The 23,563-nt window shown below is 32.3% G+C and overlaps 2 long non-coding RNA genes across 3 annotated transcripts in view; one reads left to right on the forward strand and one right to left on the reverse strand.

Annotated features, from left to right (window-relative positions):
• LOC143047254 (uncharacterized) overlaps positions 1 to 17,648 on the forward strand; it is a 29,872-nt gene extending 12,224 nt beyond the window's left edge. The window contains exons 1-3 of one of the 2 annotated variants that reach the window (XR_012969470.1): positions 11,617 to 11,897; positions 12,863 to 12,991; positions 17,461 to 17,648. This is a non-coding gene — a long non-coding RNA (uncharacterized LOC143047254). Of the gene's footprint in view, positions 1 to 11,616; positions 11,898 to 12,862; positions 12,992 to 17,460 lie in introns of those variants that run through there. The other variant, XR_012969471.1, reaches the window with a different exon arrangement.
• Positions 17,649 to 18,559: 911 nt separating this feature from the next.
• LOC143047253 (uncharacterized) lies at positions 18,560 to 22,005 on the reverse strand. Its single transcript, XR_012969469.1, has 2 exons — positions 21,866 to 22,005; positions 18,560 to 19,550 (listed from the first exon to the last, which is right to left on the reverse strand). It is a non-coding gene; the product is annotated as an uncharacterized LOC143047253 (long non-coding RNA).
• Between the last annotated feature and the right edge of the window lie 1,558 nt (positions 22,006 to 23,563).

A 23,563-nucleotide genomic window follows, 5' to 3' on the forward strand; every position in this document is an offset into this window, starting at 1 on the left:
CCAATTTCACGGTCCACTGAATATAGAAAATGATAGTGCGAGTGGGGCATCCGTGTACTATGGACACATTCTTGTTTTAAATTTTTTTATTTTAAATTCAATGAAAATTTATTTTACAAATAACACATTTATATATGTCTTAGTTCCAATACTAGATTGGAACAGATGCACTGAAATTCAAATTGTCAAAACTTTAAAATAGTGACGAAAGAAAATCAAATAGTCATATTGAATATGGATCTACGATAGTCTAGTATGCTTTCAACACGTCGTCTAATGACGTAACATGTCTAAAGATGACAAGATAAATGTTCCCACATAACCATATCACAACACATATGATTAGAGATTAATCATGCGGTTCGGTGTTTACAAGATTATGAATATAAAAATTTGGGAAAATATCAAATAATTTAGAGCTTACATCTTTTGTACACACTAATATCGTTCACAAAAAGGGTCATCATTTTTAGAACTATCTTTCATTAACATATCAAAATGTTTATACCTCCACCATGTTTGTGAAACGACCCCAAATAATAAATGTTTCATTTATTCTTATTTCAAAAAAATTGATGTAAAATTTGAAATTCTTTTTTTCTCAATTATACATCTTATACTTAAACAAAGAAGAAAAGTTACACACATTTTTTTATATATAAAACTGCAATATCAATTTAAGATGGCATACTAAGTAATCAGTTTTTTTCAATATTTTATTGAATTACATAGTGATTCAAGAAAAACGATGACATTGCCTTTTCAATCGTTTTCATTTTATATTTGAATCATAATTTACGTTATGTATTTCTTCTTAAAGTACAGTCTTGCCTCACACTGAACAGAAACCTAGGAAAGTTGCAAATAAAGGCAATTTACTCATTTTGACCTTTAAGGATGTACTTAGGTGAGGTTAGGTGAAAATTAATGAATTAAGAAGTTAAAGTTGATACTATAAGCTGGTAGAGCATCAATTAAGGATAAACATAAGTTAAAAATATTGATAGGTCATGGACCTCCTTTTCGAGATATTTGAGAATTAAAATATGGCGGGAAAAGGCTGACTCGGACTTTTACCTTATATTTGCATTGGTATTATTGGGTCTCAAAACAAAAAAGAAAATTAAGAATCTTCTAAAATTTTGGTAAATGACCTTTCATGAGCTATTTAGTCTTATGTGAAAAAATAAATGGGTGTTATGGGGCAAAATATTTTACATTGTATTGTACGGAAAAACACCAAGGAGTCCGAACATTTGTCACAAATTCTTTTGTCTATGTGACTATGTCGTTTTCTATATAGGAAATCGTTCATTCGATGCACATATCGTGGTACACTAAAAACAATTTCTTGAATTCTCTTTAAATTATTACTGATCCAAAGTCGCTTTACAAATAGAGTGTGATTTAATTTATAGCGGCTTGTAAAATATTAGAAAATCAGAGGTTGAAGAGACTTGTTTTTGTTTTAACCGAGTTAAAGAATGATGCAAATACCCCAGTTGTATGATCGAAAGTACTGAGAACCCTTTATTAAAACATCATAGGTAATGGTACAGCAATATTTACACTGCTGTGTTAACATTTTTTTTATTGAAGCAATTCAGTCTTTTTGAATTGTAAAACTTTTTCAACCAAATAATGATGATTTCAATCTCTAGAAATTGATGAATTATGTTCCTCTTGATTAAAAACAAATTGCACTGAAAATTAACATGCATTTTAAAAACTTGTATATCAATATCCCAATTTTATTTTGCAATTTAAGAAAAACAAACAATTTTTAAAGTTTATGGTAAATTTTGTTATGTATTATATATTTAGTGCAAAAAGCTCATTATTGTGTAATGATCTTGCAGCGAATTTTGTTTTTGCACATTTGAGTCCATCGTTTGTACGTATTGGTGAACCTAATCTATCCTTAATGTCATTGAAAAGATCATGCTTCCTGTTTGAAAAGTCAATGTCATTGCCAACTCGGACAAAAGCTTTAAGTTTATTTTCCTGCACTTCCGAAGATTCTAATTGATGATAATTTATAACTATGACTTGCCTTTCCTGGTTTAGCTTAAAGCTATGCCATATGTGTTTCCACTCGACAGTTGTCCAACAGTTTTTTTCTGTGTGATATTTGTCACAAAGTATGATTATATAGTTCTTACATATATTTATTTTATCTATCAACGCGTCTTTTCTAACGTCCCCAAACTTATCATCTCTACATGGTATATAAATCCTATATCCAAAATTTTGCAAGTATGGTGCCAATGCCTTCATTACCCAGATTCGAAGTTCCTTATCATTATCATCAAAAGATATAAAAACGTCGTATTTGTGATATGGATACACTTTGGAACTTCTCTTACTTATAAACCGTCTCCTTAAAATAAACAATTCGTAGCGAAATGTGTACAATATACCACTAATTCCCAAGAGCAGAGCAATCATTATTCCAACTAATATATTAAAAAACTTTAAATTTGTGTCATTATTACAAAAATTCCCCAAATCTAAATCAATCGTTGAAACAGACTCATCTCCGATAATGCAGATAATTTCAGTTGTGTTTTTGCATTGTTCTGCTCGTTTGTTTTTGACCCAGTCTATCAGCCATTCATCACCACAATCGCAAGATATATGTATTTTCCCCAATTTCGTTATACACGGGTCAAATGATTGAAAATCTCGCGGTAACTCGTACATGTCATTGCCAGACAAATCAAGAAATGCGTTGTTGCCTATTGATTCAATGGCATTACTTGAGATTGTATGTATCTGATTGTTCGATAAACTAATGGTATACGACCTGTTAAAATATTCCCGATATTCTAAAGATTCTATAGTGTTACCTTCAAATAGTAAGGTTAGGTTTTCTCCTTCCGGGACATATTGCGGTAATCGAGTTAATCCGACTCCAGTACAATTCACAACTGTTGTCCTGTTTTTCGGTTGATAAAAACAATGACATTCTTTCGGACATTTATCAGCAGACGTTTTGTTACAAATGAGCAAATGAAGTTTATCCCCTTTAACAAAATGTTCAGTTATCGATAGTCCACGGTATTCTGGTGGATCCCAACATGTAACATTATAGTAATCACGCCAGATTCTTTTAAGCGCATCTTGTGTTAGTTCGAGGAATGGTTCCATTTTGCAATCACAGGTCCATTTCATCTCTTGCAAAGATAATCCGAATTGCATTATTTTCCCTAAAATTGTAATGTCATCAATTCCTAGGTCTTTGAAGTCAAACCATTGTGTGATATTATTTGCATCTAAATCAACAAACCCTCCGTGATATATTTTGTCAACATTAATTTGAAAATTCTGTTCATTAACTATTTCGACGATTTTGTTTGAAGAAAAATCATACTGACAAAACCGATTTTCTGGAACTAAATTACTAAAATCAATTTGTGTCATATTGTTCGAGGATAAATCGGCCCAAAAAATTGACATCGTTGTTCCTGCCAGCGCGTAAGGCTCTATGGTTTTTATTCCATTACTAATTAATCTTAGCTCTCTTAATAAAGGTAAATTTTGGAACGTACTATTCCCTATTAACTCAATGGAATTAAAACTCAAGTCAAGTGTATCGAGCATCTGTAAACATGATATATTGCCAATAGATGAAATTTTATTATAAGTGGCTTCTATTTCTACTAAATTCACAAACTCGCATACATTATCTGGTAGTTTGGATAAGAATCCATTGCTATGTACCAAACGTGCATTCTTCCTGGTTGTATTTCCTATCAGTTGAGCTGTACCCCCTCTACGTGAATACTCCAAAACTAAATCATATATCAACGGAGAAAATTTCCAAGAAGGTTCAGCGTGGCACGTGCAACATTGGTTTTTAGTGGTAACGTACAGTGTCGGATCTAGTTCACAGCGATCAGAAGGGCAAAGTAAATCTGTTCTGTTGACAAATGGCGGAATCCAATTTTCCCATGTCATGAACGTAGCGTAACGAACAAATTGAGCAACGAGCAGAATAATAAACAAACGTCGACACATTGCTAGACTCACATTTACTGTTTAGCTAAATCAATAATTAAACGGTTTTATACTATCCTCGTTCTAAAAGGGAATATTGCATAGTTCTATTTTAACCAATGAAAATGCGAGATATATAATATTAATGACCATTTAAATGCTTACGTACACGCAATGTATAAAAAAGCATTTTAAAATACCATTAAATATGTTCTTACAAAGGGTTATTTCTATCAAGATTGTTCATTTATTATAAGTAAATCATTCACAAATCAAATACCAAGTAGTCGACGAATTAACGTATTTTTCTATTCTACCTGACGATTTCGGGGTATTGGTACTGAGTCAAATATTACCAGGAAGTTTTGTTAATATTTACAAGAAAATCCTCACGGATTAATATATAAACACTGTCAACAAGGTTCAGGTTTTAAATTAAATTTTAATGTACCAAAAGCCCATTCGTAATGATTGTATTTCCTGTCAGTATATTGTGTTTATTATTACACTTTTACATATAATTGTTTGATATCATTTATAATCATCACAAACTTTTTAAATTTAAAAGATCCTATATTAAATGAACTAAAGATATAACATATACTTGTAGTTTTATTCATTTGTGTGAAAACGTTTAAAAATCGTATATACCTATTGAAGAACCTTTCAAAATTCTTTAAATATTATTTCACTTAATCATTTTTATATTGTCTGATTGAACGGATCTTCTCCAAAAGGAAGAAATGTCCATCTCTCATGAACTAATCTCGGGTTTATTTATTATTTTTAAATGCGTCGAATATTATTTAAAAACAAGAATGTGTCCATAGTACACGAATGCCACACTCGCACTATCATTTTCTATGTTCAGTGGACCGTGGGGTCAAAACTTTAATTTGGAATTAAAATTAGAAAGATCATATCATAGGGAGCATGTGTACTAAGTTTCAAGTTGATGTAACTTTAACTTCATCAGAAACTACCTTGACCAAAAACTTTAACCTGAACTTCGCACTATCATTTTCTATGTTCAGTGGACCATGAAATTGGGGTCAAAAATATAATTTGGCATTAAAATTAGAAAGATCATATCTTGGGGAACAAGTGTACTAAGTTTCAAGTTGATTGGACTTCAACTTCTTCAAAAACTACCTTGACCAAAAACTTTAACCTGAAGCGGACGGACGAACGTAGGTGGGGCATAAAAATATTGAATATACTTTTACTTTTAACCTTATGTAGACAAAAAGGCCGTGTTCACTTTCAGGTTAACTAGTGTGATGCAAATTGAATACTAAACACTTAAACCGATCTCTACTTTATTCCTACCGACAGACACAATATTAACATTTACAATGACGCCGTTTAAATCTTGTTTTGACTACATGTAGTGGACAGTGAATGTACTCCTTGTTTGGATTACATGTACAAAAAACTTGCTATTAAAAGAGCACTAGCTAAGAGATTTATAAAAAAAATTGAAATTATGATAGTGAAATATTGAAACAATAATTCAATTAAAGCAGCCAGTATGGTTCAAATATGTCAAAATAAGCTATAATAACATATAATATTTTATATATATTTAAGGAGAATGAATTGACAGAGGCACCTTTCACTACAACAGAAGTTAAAGAGTGTACTAACAAATAGAACCAGATAGAATTTCAAATGAAGTAATTAAATATAGCAGTTATGTTACATGTAAATCCATAATTAAACTTTTAAATTAAACTTTATTAACGGGTATTTATCCAACTCAATTAAAAAAGTCGTACACAATATTGATTTCTAAATATTATGACGGTACTGATCTTAATAATTATAGGGGTATATCTCTCCATTAATTATGTTGCGAACTTTTTAGCCCTGCATTAAAAGAGGGACGAAAGATACCAAAGGGACAGTCAAACTCATAAATCTAAAACAAACTGACAACGCCATGACTAAAAATGAAAAAGACAAACAAACAACAGCACACACGACACAACATAGAAAACTAAAGAATAAACAACACGAACCCCACCAAAAAACTAGGGGTGATCTCAGGTGCTCCGGAAGGGTAAGCAGATCCTGCTCCACATCCGGCACCCGTCGTGTTGCTTATGTGATAACAAATCCGGTAAATAGTCTAATTCGGTAGGTCACATTCAGGAAAGGGAAGGGGATTGTAGTTACGACGTAAGGAACATATCCGATATCATTTGTGATACGGTTATTCCATAACGGTCAACCAACTCGTGATGGCGTCCGTAAAATTTACGAAGGGATGATTTCAACTTCACCATTTGGAACTCTTGGTTTAATAGCTTCCTTGTGAGCAGCAACCCTCTATCAAGAAAATCATGATAGGAAATGCAAGCACGGGAATATCGTATCAATTGGGAGATATATACCCCGTATGCAGGTGCTGCAGGAATGTTGCTACTTAGAAATGGAAAGTTCACAATTGGAAAGCTGAAATCATCTCTTTTGTTCGTAAAGTTTTGTTTTCAACCGACCCTTATTGTCAATTTCTAGATGTAAGTCAAGATATGAGGCCGACTTAACTGTATCTGTAGTATCCTTTATCTCTAGCTCGATTGGATAGATGCGTTCCACATAGTCACCAAATTTTGAATTATTTAGTGAAAGAACATCATCTATATAGCGAAAAGTAGAGTTAAAGGATAGTGCTAACTTCTTATCTTTCTTCCTAAGAAGTTCCTGCATGAAGTCAGCCTTATAATAATAAAGAAACAAGTCGGCAAGTAGAGGGGCACAGTTTGTTCCCATTGGAATGCCGACAGTCTGTTGAAAAACTCGTCCTCCGAACGTAACAAATATGTTGTCAATCAAGAAATCAAGCATCTTTATAATATCAGTTTCAGAGAATATTTTGTTCGAATCAAAGTGATCCTTTACAAAGTAGGATTTATCCCTCCCTAAGACAAGATACTTGTATCTACGTTGGCCATTCTTTTTTACGAAGCAAAGCAATACCAACTCTTTCAATTTGTCTTTTAGTTTGGAATGTGGAATACTAGTGTACAGAGTAGAAAAGTCAAATGTTTTAATACTGTTACAAGATGAAAGAGAGTTAGATTGTATGTACTCTAAAAGATCTTTGGAATTTTTAAGTATCCACATCTGATTCACGCCCCCTCTAGAATAGGCAGTTTCACAATAACTTTGAAGCCCGTCTTTGATTGCTGATAAAATAGATGCTAATAATTTAGAAAGAGGTTTCGTGGAGCACTTGGAAGACCCAGCAATATACCGTTGTTTGTAAGGACACTTATGTAGTTTAGGTATCCAATACAGTGATGGCAGATCCAGTTCTTCATCTTTGGTTGAAATTTGATTAATAGATTTATGCATTGCATTATGAAAACATTTTTGTTGATCAACAGTTTGGATTTAGAGTCAATCATAGAACCACAGATAGTTATACTTAAGATTTTTAATTTCAAAATATGTAAACAAAAAGAAGGAAAAGATGATATTTGTCTGCTTTGTTGATTTACTCACAGCATTTGACACTTTGTGGCATAATGGACTACGATACAAACTCAAAGAAAATGGGTTAGGGACATTTTTTTATGAGGTAATTATATATATAAAGTGATGTTTATAACTCAACAGAATCTTCTATCTAAATTGATAATAAAACATGAAAATTTCTGAATCTTTCACATTGAAACGATGTGTAACGCAAGGGTATAGTTAAAGCCCACTATATTTAATTGTTTTATTGATGATAAACATCCGATTTTTTACAATACTTTAAACCTTTAGTCCTTCAAAAATCTTAATTGTCCAGCTTAAGTTGAGCATATGATTTGGTAATAATGCCAAGTTCACATAGGGCTGCAAAGGGCTATAAATAAACTAGAGAAGTACTGCTATGACAGGCAAGTAACGGATAATACTAAATTACTAAAGTTATAACCTTTCAGAATAAATTTTCTCCCACACCAGTGATACACTATTTAAACATCCAATTAAATGAAACTATAGAATTCAATTTTTTGGAAACATTAATAACTATAAAGGCAATTTTAACAAGAGGCTCTTAAGAGCATGAATCGCTCACCTGTTATTTTTTTGCTGAAATCTTTCATCAGTGATTATTTTGGCTTTTCAATATACATTAATTAGTGGCTTATAAATGCATTTTAAATATTTATTGTATCTGTCATATTTTTTTTCGAAAGCAAATAAATGCATTTTACCCATATGTTCAATTTTAGCAATAGTGTCTATGTTTCATGGCGTACAAGGATTCTGAAATAAAATACAAAATGTATACAAGATCCGTTTGAGAAGATTTAAAAAATTAAAAAACATAAACAACTTGTGTAAATTTCCTTAAAGGGCAGTAACTCATTAAGGGGTTAATTGACATTTTTTTTGTAGATCTCACTTTGCTGAACATTTTTGCTGTTTCCAGTTTATCTTTATCTTCAATTATATTCAAGATATTAACCAAAAACTACAAAATTTCCTTACTATAACCAATTTAGTGGCAGCAACCACACAATTGGTGTTCGGTTTGTTTGAAAATTTTAGGGCTGATAGATCTTGCCCTTTTGAATAATTCTACCCCATGTTAGATTTGCTCTTAATACTTTAGTATCTGAAATATAAGCCAAAAACTACATTTAACTACAATTCATAAACTAAATTCTTAAGCAACACTATTTTAAAAGTATCAGAAACAGTAGTTTCAGGGGAGAAGACTTTTAAATGTAAGCAAACTTAATGAACAAATTGTGTAAACTTGTCTTTAAAGGGCAATAACTTCTTAAGGGGTCAATTGACAATTTTGATCATACTACTTTTTTGTTAGATTTTATTTTGCTGAACATTATTGCTACCGAATTATTTTCCGGATTTGTTATAACATGAGCAATACGACTGGTGTCACATGTGGAGCAGGAACTGCTTACCCTTCTGGAGCACCTGAGATCACCCCCAGTTTTTGGTGGGGTTCGTGGTGCTTATTCTTTAGTTTTCTATGTTGTGGCATGTGTACTATTATTTTTCTGTTTGTCTTTTTCATTTTTAGCCATGGCTTTGTTAGTTTATTTTCGATTTATGAGTTTGACTGATCCATCCCTGTTAATTTATCATGTAACCTATTTGATGTCTTTGTAATTCCTATTATATAACAGTGAGGTCTGGATTATGGACGATTATTTATCCATTTTCAAAACTTCTAAACGATCAGAACAACATGGTACTGTTTGTGATACTTTGTCTTTCAATTAGAAGATAAATCTTGCTATGAAATGATTCATAATAAATACTGCAAATCTGTCCTAGGGCTAAAGAATATTTTTTGATTGAGTTAAGCCTTCCAATTGATATTTTATCGTGTGTTTTTCTATGTTGTGATGCTATACTATTGTTTTAGAAAAGGGAGAAGGTTTGGTACCATTAAAACGTTTAATCTCGCTGCAAATGTTTGCACCTGTCCTAAGTTATGAATCTGATGTACAGTAGTTGTCGTCTGTTAATGTAGTTCATACGTGTTTCTCATTTCTCGTTTTTATATAGATTATACCGTTGGTTTTCCCGTTTGAATGGTTTTACACTAGTAATTGTTGGAGTCCTTTATAGCTTGCTGTTCGGTGTGAGCCAAGGCTCCGTGTTAAAGGCCGTACCTTGACCTATAATGGTTTATTTTTATCAATTGTTATTTGGATGGAGAGTTGTCTCGGTGGCACTTATACCACATCGTCCGATATATCTATGTAATATTTTAGCGAAAAAAGAAGTGGGCGGATTTTTTATGGCTTCATGTATTAAACCACAAGTTATGCTATATATATGTGTGTAGATTTCATACCCATGATATTAATCCTCTGTTTAAAGAAACCTATGAATTAGATAAGTCACTGCATAATGATGGTTTTCAAAGTTGGTATACATTTTCTCTAAATATATTTAAAGAGACCGGTTTTAATGCTGAAGATTTTGAAAATTATGATAAACTATACAAAAAAGTTAAATATTCCTTAAGGATGAAGTGTAATCAGGTACATGTATCAAATGAAGTTTGTACAAAAAAGATCTTGAATACACTTTCCTATGTAACAGACAGTTAAAAATTATTTCTAAATACATGTAGTCAAATAAAATCTGAAATAAAAATTGAGAACTATTGCTTAAAAGAATCAAATTTTAAAACCAGACAATGCTCTATGGTCGGGTTGTTGTCGCTTTGACACATTCCCATTTTCATTCTCAATTTTATCTAATTAATTTCTAAATAAAGGGTTAGTGACCACAATTTATTCCCGGTTGTCTTGTCATAACCTAGATGTTGAAATGGGAAGATATAAAAATGTACCCAGAGATCATAGGTTATGTAAATTTATAAATAAACTGTTTACAAAATTTATAAAATTTTAGAAATACTAAGGCTTTCCTACCTCAGGCATAAATAACCTTAGCTGTCTTTGGCAAAACTTTGAGGAATTTTGGTCCTTAATGTTCTTCAACTTCGTACTTTATTTGGCCTTTTTAACTTTTGGATTTGAGCGTCACTGATGAGTCTTTTGTAGACGAAACGCGCGTCTGGCGTATATACAAAATTTAGTCCTGGTATCTATGATGAGTTTATTTGTAATAATCTTGATTATGAATACCGTTTTTTTTTTTCTATATTGTAAATTGAACTCAACTTTAAGAGATAATTACTTATTTTCAAAGATAAGAAACCCTGATTATACAAATTATCAACAACTTTTTAAGCTGAAACAACTTTTAAAGCCCGAGTCAGAGGTTATGACAAAGTTGGTGAGTTTACAAAGCAATCTTTAGAATTGCGAAAATGAGGTCCATCTCCGTTAAAGGTTACATTTAGTTTACCATTTATAACTATGTTTTTATGTTTATATTTGTAATTCTTCACATTCTCATTTGTGTTTGCTTGACCCATATGGGTGAATTTTGCAAATAAAGTAAATTATTATTGTAGTAAATATATTCATTGTCATCAAATTTGAAATGCAATTAAAACTAGAAACACTGTAATTTGTCTATGCTGTTGTACACAAGTTGTATTAATTCAATGTTTACATTTTGTACTTCAAGTCTCGACAGAGTCGATCGAAACTTAATTTAACCCTGCAATATTTGAATAAAAGATCTTTAATCAAAAGGAACTTTCTACTTTATATTCATTTCATCACCATATTCAATCACAGCATGATCAGATTTTCTTTCTATGATAATGCAATCCTCCACTTATCCAGACAGATATCGAGAAACTGGATGAAACATAGTTTTATTATGCAGTTCACGTGACACGGTATTATATTGGAAAACGAAAACATTTTCGTGTACAGTGTAGCTCTATTTGTTAGTCATTGCCATTTTATTGAGTGTACAAAACTAGTATAAAATTACTGAAGAGATTTTAGAAACATTTTAGGGAAAGTTAAAACAAATGAAATTTGTACAACAGTTTCAAGCATACACCATACATGAACTACAAAGGATTACCAGCAATGAGATTATTCAGACGTAAAGCTATAATATTCTGTGGGATATGTTGGCATTAATAAGGAAACAATTCAAAGGAACATTGTTTCAATTTTTTTCGGATTTGGATAGTTACGTAACTGTAAAAAATTACAATATGTTGTAGTGATATTTTGTACGTCATCATCTGTAATGGATATACTGTGTTAATAACTTTGGTAGTGTTCAGCCTCGCATTACAATCAATCATATTCTTTCATTTGACATTGGCGTGTTTCGAATAGTATTTTTTTTATGCAATGACGGTACTGTAAGTGCGATAATTTTCTTGAAGTTTGTTAACCTTAATTGTGCCGTTTAGTTTTAATACAGTTGATCTACATAAAGGAACAAAAATGCATCTAAAAAAGATATGTTTCGCATTTGTAAGTATTGACGTTAACAAACCTCGAAGTAGAAATTAGTGGCTTAGGACTTTGGTTGGAGTTATCGTTCCTAAACTAGTTCACTCAAGAAGGCCAACTCTATTATTGGAATTCCAATTGAAAAATGTTTCTTCCTTTTTACCAATGTGCTTTCTATAAATCAGCCTTGCGCACAAAGAGAAGCATTATTCAAGGTATATTGTATCTGTTTCTAACATACTTTTAAGCATTGTAAACGTTTGTGGCGAATTGAGGCGACGATCGCGAAGATGTAAAAAGTGTGAGATTTTCAATTTTTCATTCGCAGTTGTGAAAGTTGATATATGCGTCGGACAAAGCGACACAACTCCGATCTATATTGGTTAGAAGTGTATGTGTTTTATAACCAGGGTTATTATAAAAAAAGATGTGGTATGATTGCCAATGAGACAGCTGTCCACGACTGTCCACACAATTATTGTTCTCTTTGTTACCCAATCGAAAGAGACAAAATGTAACAAAATTGAAAACTCGAAACCATAACGATATTCAAAAAATTATGTAAAGCAAAACATTCCAGCAGCACATGCATACGGAGTATATATCTCCTAGGTATTTCCTTGATAGAAGGTTGGTGTTGCTAACCCTTCTGGAGCACCTTAAAGGTCTTCTCAACCTACTTTTATAACAAGGAAAGAAAAAAAAATGGTTGTATGGCCAATACCTAAACGAAGCGAGACATATTAATTGAAGCTAACCCAAATTAAGTCCATGATAAAAATATTTATGAACAGGGAAATACTCTTTCGAGCAATGTAGTTCCACAAAAATCTTTTAAATGCAGAATATAAAACCAATATTTAACATTTTCTCGAAGCCTATTTCATTGATGTTCCCTAGGTGGCATTAAATGATTGAGTACTTTTGGGAACATTGCCCTACGTTTATTAGTCCATCTAACATCAGTTATACATTTTTACTTCCAGATACTTCAAGGACAATTTTTTGCTGCTCTTTTTGCACCGACTATAACTTATTTAGATAAGACAAAGACAGACGACTGTGACGTCACCAATTCGACAAGTTGTGGGTTGAACAAGTGTTGTGTATATAAGGTAATCATGATAAATTCCTTTTGGATAGATACTAGAAACTTTGATTTGACCGAATTTAATCTTATACTTACACACGAAAAGTACAATTAAAGTTCTAATGAATATGAATGGAATGGAATGAAATATTTGGGTTAATGACAACAAAGCAACAATTCAATAAAATCAAAATAAGAACAAATAGATTTATTAGCTTCGGTACTGATATGATTTTTAACAAACTAATGTCATAAATGGGAACTCTTATTTTGTATACATGACTTTGTACGTTCATTAATATGTGACGGGGTTAACCTGAATATTTACCAAGCAACTATCTGCTTTTGATTTCACTTTGTAACTCTTCATATCAATGCATCTTTTTTTAAAGGTATACCAAGCCTCTTGATTTTCCCTGCATGGCATAAATTGATCCAGCCTAATGAAATGGCAAATTGTCCTTAGTTTTGTTCTTTTAAATTCGGTTATCCATTATTTTAAGTGCATTTAGGACACATTTATAATTTTTTTTGCACTGGCTGTATCTTATTTAGATTGACAATTTTAAAGACAGACATGCGCGTAGCTACGTTTACGTCAAAACGCCGGGCGTACACTTGAATTGGGTTAAAAAAATATTTTCATCTAAATAAGAATAAAAAGAATTGGTTAAGAGTACACCAACATTCTAAGTCTTTCTTCAATGGCTTGTAATTGCGAATAAAAGTGACGAAAATTAGTATCATATTATATATTTGTTCATTTTCTGTCAAAGTCTAAATCTACCTTGAATTCTATACTCACTTTCCTTAATTTTTTTTTAAAAGCAATTCATTATGTGCTAAGATTCGATATGTGGTTTGCATTTTTTGTCGAGCTCTTGACATTTATGTCGCGAAAGCGAGACATTTCGGCCCTAAATTTCTTCGGCGGTGCCACTAATATAACTATGTACATGTAGGTTCATTACATGGTTTAAGTTTGAAAATATCAAGGACTTTGTCAAACCTTCGTAAAAATTTTACGGTAGCTGGACAAAAACTGTTTATGGTCAAACGAGTATCGAGAGCAAAATGACGAAATTATATATGATGAGTTGTCCCGTATTTTATGAATAAAAGGAATTTCTTTTTGCATCACTTTACACAATCAAAGTTTAGATTTGTTACATATCAATTACTTTTTTAAACCTTCGTCGAATTTAATTAAACTTTCTTGAAGTTTTGTTTTCATGGTTAATTTCTGTAGCAATTTTTTTTCCATTCATTTTTCAGTTTTATACCAACAGGCGGTCTGATCTTTGCGCAATTTAAATCAGACTGGTCTGGTCACCGTATAATAACATATTGCACAGGGAGGCAAGCTTTCTAATACTTGCTTTCACTGATATGAGATAACGACTTCGGCTGAGAGGGAATGGCATATATTGTCCATTACATATTAAAACAACACTTTGTATACAAATAAAATATTCTTTTTGAAGACAAATATATTAAACAAAACTATCTGACACAGTGATATATGAGGGTCTGGATTGGGAACAACAGGGAGTTGGGGGGTCATCATTTCTATATTTCTTTGTTCTGAAATTCTTTTGGTCATTCTTATATATTCAGTAAGAAATATGCTCATTATTTCAATTATGTGTCCCTTTTCACGGAATTTGCCACTGTACTACACAAATGAAACCATTTACAATTTTGATTAATATCTTAGACTAATTGAAACCAGACACGTAAAAATATATATATTTCGATTTATTTGTGATAAATTGAATATAATGTATAACAATCAATAGATCAGCTGAAATTAGGTATGTCGTCCTGACGGATGTCGGGTGACATACTGTAATTGTACGATTTTTTTCCTTCAGGCCCCTAATCGGGGTTCGGGCGTACACGTAAAAATGACCTAGCTACGCCACTGATTTTATAGATGAAAATAGTAGAACACATATAAACACATCGTGTGGAAAATATCAATTTGTTCATCTGTAAAAGTTATCAAAGGTACCAGGATTATAATTTAGTACGCCAGCCGCGCGTTTCGTCTACATAAGACTCATCAGTGACGCTCATATCAAAATATTTATAAAGCCAAACAAGTAAAAAGTAGGAAGAGCATTGTAAATTTTTCCTAATTTCAAAAGCGTCAATTTTGACTCAACGTTTGTATTTAAAATAACTGGCTCTTAAGCTGGGGTCACACATTCACGATTTTTACTGCTGTCATTGACAGGACCATTCCCGATTAAAATTTATTAAAAGTCTGATCAAGATCCTATGAATCGTGGATAGAAATTCAAACTTTAATTAAAATTTGTAAAAAAAAATATTTAATCACGACAACAATCAGATATTGTTCAGGAAGCGTCGATATTCAACCGTTTCCAAGCGAATTATCCCGATAATCCCGTTCTAAATCAGCTTCTAATCCGATTTGTATCTTTCGCCAGGTAAAATTCGCCCGAGTCTGTCACGAATGCGTCCCGATTCTACCGAATGTAATCCGAAAGAGATCAGATAGTGACAAGACAGTGAACCGACGCTGACGGAAGTTATCCGTTCGAAAACTGTCGGCATACTCGGGATGATCAGGTACTGTCGGAACGTAATCCTATCACGGTCCGCTCTATCGCATTGCAAACGGCTTTGTCTGGTCTCAGTCGTATTGTATTCTGTAATTGTCGGAACTCTGACGTGGGTATCATTGACGAATTTAAAATTAATAACGGGACTGTTTCGGAACAGTTTCGGCAAAAACGGTTCGCAATCGACAAGATCTGGATGCAATCTGGACTCAATCGGCAGAAAAACAGCAATGAAAAATTTCTCCAGATCATTCCCGTTCCACGGGACACCGTCCCGAATACACAGAATATTGTTAGGAATTCGACCTGATACAGAAGAATCTGTCACGACATAGTCACGATTGTAATCCGACTAGACAAAATCGGCTGAGTTTCCCCGAATGTTACGGGACGCACCTAACTGTCGGGGTGCTTCGCTGAACTATTCGGACCCTTTCCGACCGGTAGGAATCTGTTACGAACTAAAACGACTGCGTTCAGACAATAATAGGACATTCCAGATATTTGAGGATAGTAATCCGACTTTTTCATTTTTGTTGTCGTATCGCTGTCTGATCTCAAACGGGAGCAATAATCGGCAATGTGTGAACCCTGCATTAGCATTTTGACTAAGCACTGTTTACTTTAAGTGTGTTTTTTACAGAAAGTTATATTACCGACCAGAAGAGCCTAATACTTAGTATGAGCCTTTTCGTACCAGAATCGGAATAAAGTGTACGACAGTGAGATATATCTTCCTGTAGACAATTATCTTGCGAACTATTTTCTGAACATCCGACTAAATTGAACATTAAAAAAACAAATCCAGTAAACACGGAACGAAGTATTATTTTACTGGTTTACTTATGTGATGTTTGTAGTAGACTCATAAGCAAATGCGTCAATGCCATTGTTAGTGTAGTGTTGTGCTATGAATTTTTATGAATTAGATGATATGTGGAGTCATTCCTAATGAAACAATAACACACAACACCAGAAACAATACAAATTATAAAAAGTCAACAATTGTTTTTTTTACTAAATATCAATCTAAATCTATACTAGTTTGTGAGTGAATTTCTTGAAGATTTTTTAAAGATGTACCGTCAACGCCAAACGACAAAAAGATTAAAATTTAACAACAAACAACTGACAAGGCGTACAGGTGAGCACAAAAAAAGCACTCTAAAAACGCTTGAATAAAGGAATAAAAGTTAATAAAAAAAAATGAGTACATGCAGGTACATGTTTAAACGAATAAAGATTGCAGTTTCAACAATGGTCGTGCAATGACATATGTAGTTACCAAAAGCAAAATTAAATCAGGCCGTTAGTTTTCTCGTTTGAATTGTTTTACATTTGTCATTTCGGGGCCTGCAATATCTGAATATGTGATGTGGATTTTGCTCATTTTGAATGCCGTGCAGATACCTTCAGTTGTTTTAATTTCTATTTCATTTGTTCTCTTGTGGAGAGTTATCTCATTGTCAATCATACCACATCTTCTTTTTTATATTAAAGTACTTGTACATGTCATGCTAATATCAAATGAGGCATTCCTACACTGCAATGCATATTTGAGTGCAAGGAGACATGATTTTCAAACATGAACATACGCGAATTGCTTTGTCTGAAAAAGGATTAGCATGGATGCGTCAAAACAACTGCACAGCAAAATAAAACTCATCTTAGATCCCAGGATTGAAATTTCGTATTTGCGCCAGACGCGCATTTCAACTACAAAAGACTCATCAGTGGCGCTCGAATAAAAAAAAGTTAAAAAGGTCATATAAAGTACGAAGTTGAAGAGCATTGATGACTAAATACAGCTAAGGTAATCTCTTCCTGAGGTAGAATAGCCTATTAAGTATTTAAAAAAATCTAAGTTTTGTAAACATTTATGATCCTTTTGTTTCTTTTACAGATTATTATCAACAGGTCGCAAAATTCTATTGTAGAAAGGAGACAAATATGCCAGTCAACCAGAATGGACGGGGAACTATGTTTACTGAACACAGATCATTTGATATGTCCTTGTCGTAAAGAATACATGTGCAAAATAGAAAATAACAACAATTTTGGACATTGCAAATAAAAAAGATCATAGTTAATTTTCGAGCGTTAATTTTGAAATCCAGTTATAATTATATACCAGAACTTATAAAAAAGAAGATGCAACTGATATGATTGATAATGAGACATCTCTCCACATGAAACCAAATGACACAGCAATTAACAACTATATGTCACCATACAGCCTTCAACAATGAGCAAAGCTCATACCACATAGTAAGCTATGAAAGACTCCGAAATGACAGATGTCAAATAATTCAAACGAGGAAACTAAATTCATGTACAAAATAATGAACGAAAAACAAAAATGTAATTCAACAACCAACGACAACTTCTGAACAATAAATGAAATACAAATAAGACAAACAACAGCACACATCAGCTTCTTATTTACAGGCTCCTTACTTAGGACAGGCACATAACATTTGCGGGGTAAAAGAGTTTGAAGGCGCTTTCCTCTGAATTTCCTATTGTGACGGTATAAAAAAGGCGACCATGTTTGATGACGTCGTATAGAAAGAACACATCTTTTTGCAGATCATTCGAAAAGAATGAATAAGTTTGCCTGCATATTGTTAGAAAATCACCAGAGATACAAATTTAACCACCAAATACTGTAGAAACTCCTTTATCTTATTTATAATATAACTAAATTATAATATTGACCTTTCGTATATAGAATAAGGATTTGTACGGTGTCACTAAACTATCCTTATATAGAATTTGAAATAAAAATGATGCCAGGTCGAGAGTTTTTATTGCAACAAATTTTTAAACGTTTCATGTGTTCTCTTACCTCCTAATACAACTGATTTTAAAACAAGACCTTGCTGGTGCTATCGACAGTAGGAATTGTTCTTGCACACAAGCGCCATTTCCAAAAGGTGTTTTAAATCTTACAGAAAATTTACAACGATCATTGCTTTCTCAATAGTAAGTAAATTAAAAAAAAAAAAAAATAGATTTTTTAATACAACTCACATAATGAATATTACATTCGTTATTGCATAATTTACGATATACTTCCATGGAGTTCTGTCCACATAACGTTAAATTAAAATGGTATTTTTTTTTCTGAACTACCGTTTGAAATTTTACAGATTAATGCATTTTTTCTGATTATTTTCTGTTTTTGTAAGCCTTAAATAAACGTAAGCTTCTCCGATTTGTTTTAAGAGGCGTTTGTGATGTGTTCCCCGTCAAAGATGATGAAACTGATTAAGTAAATGTCATAGCACTTGTCGATTCGGTATTCATATTTGTTATACTGGATGATGTAGTGGTGCTTTCTGGTGCTCCAGTCGATACCGGTACAGTTGTATATAGAGGAGATAATTCAATGAGAATGTGAACATCTAGATTTGCAATATTGTTCAATTGTGGAAAGCCATCATCCTCACAGTCTATAAATACTTGGAAAGTTTGCGGCATTAAAGTTCGCAAAGAGGATTTGACAATTATTTCAAAACTATGGGGCGTAAACTTTGTAATACCAAAATATGGTATCTGAAGAATGGAACAATGAATATTACCCCTGTCTCCTCCATCTCGGTCTGTGGCTGTAAATCCAGTGATATTTGTTCCCACGTTTGTATCTCTTGAAACATAAATACTATGATTTCTTAGATGTATTTGAGGTGGATGATTGTTCGAGTGCATCCGAGTTGTTGTTGTTGGTCTTAATGTTGTTGGAGCTCTATCAATTGTATCATTGTGACAATGGCCGTAAATTGACGTGAAGGTAGAACTAGTAAGGTCAGTCTTACAGTAGAGACCTTTTAAACATGGACAGTCCTCTTCTGAATGAACTGTGGTACACCTATCATTAAGTCTCCCATAAGGCTTACATAGTATATCTTCTAATAAGAAGTCGTCACGAGCACAGCAGTATAGGTGAGGGCATGATGTGTGTCGATGGCTGATGTCACAAACAGTAGAACCCTAAGTGAAAAAAATATCTAATGAATTGTTAAAAGATATCAAATATGAATCACTGCACATTAAAATTTGTTAATGCGTGTGTTTAATTTTCGGTGAAAAAGCTCATCAGAGCTTAAGGACTATGTACCCTTGTGTTGATTCAATGCTAAACATATTGAAATTTTATAGAAAAAATCCACAGCCTTTATCCTAATACTCTCATATTTGGCAATTTGATGGCTGATAGATATGGGATTATTGCATGCAGTGCTAGCATTGACTTCCTTAAAACAAGTTTATTAATGTAGTTATTGGTAAAAAATATGGACCAAATCAAGTACACCTTTTAAGGTGTGCTCGACTTTAGTGACTCAGCACGAGGTATTTTGGAATTTACAGGTTCTAAATAGATTTTTTTTGTACAAAATAAACAATAGCACATCATAGAAAAGCAAATGAGTAAATTTTGTTTCAAATTTCATAACAAAAATCTCTGTTTAAAAGGCTGTGGATTTTCTATAAAAATCTTGGTTTATTTGCCACAAAGTACTCTTTTTCTATGCAATGAAACAGTAAGTAATAATGCTTTGCATCAAGTTTCCCCTTAGTAAATGTACAAAATGACCTATCTCTATAATTCATTATATCTGTAGTTTTGATACAATTGAAGTGTGAAAAGTTCGCACAAAAATGGCCACAGAAGGGGTCATAAACCTTAATTAAGGGTGTTCGTTTTCATTGATAGTTAATAAACAACGGAACTAAAAAATGAAATCAATGTAAGGTCAGTGTCCTTGTTTATGAGGTATATGCCATTGAAAAGTTGGCGGGAATTGATTCTCTCTAGACTTTTCATACATTTAGCATTAATACCTTATTTCTTTGAAAGACTAATTATATATTGCAAATAGCAATATTTGAAGAGAAAATGAGTAAGTTAATAAAGATGTTTGGTTCTTTTGCATTTTTTGTGATTTGTTTTCAATTCAAATGCTGTGATTGGCTGATACGGACTTCAAAATTTAATATTATACCCTTTTCTTTTTCATAATTAAAATAACCCTTAATTAATACAGCAAATTCGCCAATAGGTCCAAGGACACAGTTATCGTCCTTTGGTTTTCGTTGTCAACGAATATAGTCCCTAGTGTAAACAGTGTATAACTTGCATGTTTTATTTGATACACTTTCCCAATTTATTTCTTGATATTAAATGCATGAAATATTAAGTAGGGGGATGTATTTACATGTTAAAAAAATTTGGGTGCTAAATCTTTATGTTAAGTAGTGATTTGGTCCAGTTCAAAAAGGTCAAATTTTATCACGTCTGAAGCTGTCAAACTGAATTTTACGCCCCCTTAACACAGAATTGTCAATATTTTGAGTTAGAGCTGGTAGAAGTTTCTATAATTTTGATATTATTTGTCTCACTGGTAGTACACTACACTGTAAAAATCTTTTTGAAAAAGAGCAGGTGCGATTTTTTTAATTTAAATTTATTGTCTAAAAGAAATGCACTACGAAATAACTGTGTGCTCGGGCCAATAGGAATGAACTGATATGACATGAAGTCTTGTGAACTATTATACACGTTAATCTTGTTTTTACAACATAAAAAAGAATTGATGTACGCTATAAATTTTATTTTGCTGACAAAATACGCTTATTCCCATATGCTTAATGTAATTCTGCCATTTCATTTTTCTAGTCATTTGTACGTGTCACGAGGTTTCCATACATCAAATATTCTTCTTTCTTTTAATCCAATGTATTTATATATTAACTATAAAATCTAAGTAAAGATCAAAAGATCGACCACTTATTCATCTCCTACTCGATAGTAATACAACATAAAAAAAGATGTGGTGTGATTGCATACCTGCCAACATTTAAAATGCCCAGGGCGGTTTTACGTGCAAGATGGCACTCATTTGTCCAACAAAACCTTTAAAGGGGCTTTTAAATGTATTTCATGAATGTTTATTTGCTTCTTCATACTTTTACAATCATATACCAGTTCCAATGGTAAAATTGATTGTTTTGTTTTGATTTGTGGACAAATTGCTCTTTCAAAATTTCCAGGGAAATAGTGACAGTCGGCAATGTGTGATTGCCAATGAGACAACTCTTCACTCTTTACAAATATAGGTCACCATACGGAATTCGAGAATGAGCCAAGCCCATATCACACAGTCATCCATGCAAATACCCATCATACAATTCAAATGTTAAATTTTCATAAGTTGGTAAATGTCAAAGCAGCCATTGAATTTGGTAAATTAAGTTTCGTCCCCTATTACCAGATGTGACAAAAGATAAAATTCAGTCCAACTTACCCTCTGATCTTGTGATTTAACTATCACCAGACTAAATCCAATTAAATATTGAACCAAAAGCATGTCTTAGATGTACACAACAAGTATACGTACTATACGGGGCTTATCAGATCGGAAATTTGTCTGCTGTGTAAATTGCGTAATGGGGTTAAAGGAAATATGACCTTGGTTTTTGTTTATCACGAATGTAAACATCTGATGTCTCGTCCGAAAAGTGAACCTGATAATATGCAAACTGTTATATGATTTATGGCATTTCTATTTTCGAAAGTTTGGTAATAGTCTGTTGATGTATACAGTTTGTTATTTGTTACAGTGAATTTTTAAAATCAGGGATACAGCTGATTGACTCAAAAAACAGAAAATAAGGGGTTCAATATGGTTTTTTTTTCAAAGTTTTATCACTTTGTGTTTGAATAAATATATGAAGTGGTATGAGTGCCAATGAGACAACTTTCCATCCAAATAACAATTTATAAAAGTAAACCATTATAGGTCAAGGATCTACTATAGTTGGTGATCGCAATACTGGTATACCAGTATTGTGCACAATACTGCACAATACTGGTATAAAATTTTGTACCAGTATTGTACATTTTTTTTTAAAACAACAATACTGGTACCTAACTGATATACCAGTATTGTAGATGTATTTTAAGGTGTATGATGTACCAAGTTAATTTTAAGTGTATTTTTCATATAGAAATATTTCCAGACTTTCCTATTTTAAAACGCAAATGTCTGTTTTAGACAGAGTACACATCATTGTAACCAGACACAACAACAATTACTTCATGAACTGGTCAACAGAACAACTAGACCAGGCAAACATGTGTGCCATAACAAGACCTCTTAAGTCAATCACAGACTTTTTTTTTATTGATCTTTTTGGTGTTCAAACTACAGTGCATACATACATTTTTACAAGACATGAGTGAATGACATGACATGTAAATACTATGGCATTGTTATACTATTGACATTATACAAATAAGACATAGTAAAAATTTACCAGTTAGTGGTGTGAATACTCAGTATGTATACGTCTTAAGAATACTTTGGAATACATTATACTATAACCATATTAAAAAATAAATTTAATTAATAGCTTTCATCTGTTGACAAATGACTCGTGTTGGTCTTTAGAAATATAGAAATATTATAATATCTCAAGACGTCTTTTTCAAAAATTTAAGAAAAGCTTGCACAGATATGAACAGTCTGTCTAAGTGTGTGTTATTTACATAATATATGTAATATTTTGCCTGTAGAATGCAATAATTTAAAACTAAGTTATCAGAATTCAATACACCAAAAATGACGCCGTTTATTCAAAAATAGTTTTACTCCAAAAACTGAATACCACCAATTTGAAAAATCTCTCCAAAATTGTTTTATTTCTGTACATTCAAAAAAATTATGCTCTATAGTTTCTATTTCTTTACAACTGGCACATGCATTAGTTAAGGAAAATTTATATTTTCAAGAAGATAATTATGTGAGACTATTCTGTGTAGTAGTTTATATTGAAAAGCTTGTAGTTTGCTTTCTATAGTACATTTGAAAGCTAATGAATGAATATTTTTCCATTGTTCGTCACTAATTTCTATATTAAAACTCTCTTCCTATCTTTGTTGTGAAATAGGAGAAACACTTCCCCGATCGATAAAAAGTGAATATAGTAAATAATTTACTAAT

Source organism: Mytilus galloprovincialis, chromosome 10 (assembly GCF_965363235.1).
Source record: "Mytilus galloprovincialis chromosome 10, xbMytGall1.hap1.1, whole genome shotgun sequence".
NCBI lineage: Eukaryota > Metazoa > Mollusca > Bivalvia > Mytilida > Mytilidae > Mytilus > Mytilus galloprovincialis.